The following is a 1,879-nucleotide window of genomic DNA, read 5'->3' on the forward strand; positions in this document are numbered from 1 at the left end:
TATATACTCTGGATATACTCTGGAAATATGATGGATTTTAATTCACAATGTAGAGTTGTAATTTTAACTACAACAAAGTAGTTTAGTGTGGACAACCTCAAACTTTTTACATTTCGCTTTCAGTCAGTCAGATTACTGAAACTTTGACTCATCTGAGTGTTAACCTCAATCTTAAAATCCCATCTGATTCTGGCTAGCATCAAATTTCTGAAATTACTTCCTAAAAAGGTAAGCTAGACCCTGTGTGAATCATGGAAAAATCTACCAATGTATTCAAACTTCTTCACCCAAATCAAACTCTAATGTTTCATTAAGCCCACATTTACATAGTAACTTGTGAAAACACTTTCTCAATTAATATTGACAATGTGAGGTTTGTTCTTGTGTTATGCAATACGAGGAAACCAAATGATGTTGCCCAACCACAGCTTACCCTGCTCATCAGCAAACAATACTTTTCTCATCCCAGACACCCTTGGGAAAAGATTTGACCTTAAGCTGACTTTTTCCACAAGATGCATTACAGAAGCAGTGGCATTTAGAAGAAAGCACATGCATCTAAACACACATTTATGGACGTCCTCTCTGTGGCTCAAACGGTTATTTTGAAGTAACCTTTGCAGCGAACAGATAACTGCATGTAATGGTATCTTTGCCTTATTGTAGTAATGTTTATAAAGGTGGATGTGGTCAGGACACATTTTAACAGTTGTATTGCATATTTCACTCTTGCAGCTACTGTAGAGTATTTATCTTTGTCTCCATTCCAACAAAAGAACCTAACATTTTGAAGTTGAAATAAGTGCACACTGCTCTCTGGTGTCTCACAGAGGTTACTGCAAAATATAGCTTTTCTGTAAATGCAATATTATAAAAACAAACATGAGCTTTGCTGTTTGCCATTTGGTGGAACCATGTGAACAGACATCACATCATATGAATGCACATTTGTTTTAATTTCCTTTTCAGCTATAATGCTCAGATCAGAGGACCCAGAATTTCAGCCACACTAGAAAAGCAAATGATTCATTGAGAATGAGTATGGAACAGACGACCACCACCAACGGACCAGAACCACTGAGGATAGAGAAGCAGGTTAGTGGCTTGTAATCTTGGGGTCAAATATATATATATATATATATATATATATATATATAATGTAAATAATTATTACAAATTACAAAAGTTATTTATTCCCAAATGTGTGTGTCAAATGGCAATAAATAACTTATGTAATAATTATTTAAGTGCACCATTAAATTATTAACACTCTTCAATATCCATAGATCTGTGTCTTTTGATCCGTCTTTAAATAATATAAGTTTATTCATAAATTGCTTATTTAAAACACAAACTTTACAATAAAGTTTTGTAAAATAAATATTTCTTTATCTTTGATTATTTTATTTATTTATTTATTTTTTTTTGCAAACATAAGTCAACAGCTTAAATGGAAACCACGAACTTCTTGTCGTTTAAAAGTTTCTGAACTAAATCACCTTTATTGAGCTGTGCAGATCATCACCAACTTCAACTGTGATCAATACAGAAACAGAGACGCTCGGCCTTCAGCGAAACCACCAGTCACATCCACTTTTTATTTTTGTTTTGTTTTGTTTTATTGATTTATTTATTTATTTTTTGTCCGAAATGTAACATTTTTAAAACCATGTAACTTTAGAATTAAATGTCGTTCCGCTTCTGTGACCAAACCTGTTTTCAAGAAATGTTACAGGGTTATTACATTACTTGTAGAACTCCCGTTGCCTTCTGGCGGGCTGGGTTTACCTTTAATTATATGAACAATCCCCCTCATTCCTATTGGTCTCCTGCTCGTATATTTAGACGACCGCCACTCTATTTGCGAACACAACTGAAA

Source organism: Poecilia reticulata, linkage group LG8 (genome assembly GCF_000633615.1).
Source record: "Poecilia reticulata strain Guanapo linkage group LG8, Guppy_female_1.0+MT, whole genome shotgun sequence".
Classification (NCBI taxonomy): Eukaryota; Metazoa; Chordata; class Actinopteri; order Cyprinodontiformes; family Poeciliidae; genus Poecilia; species Poecilia reticulata.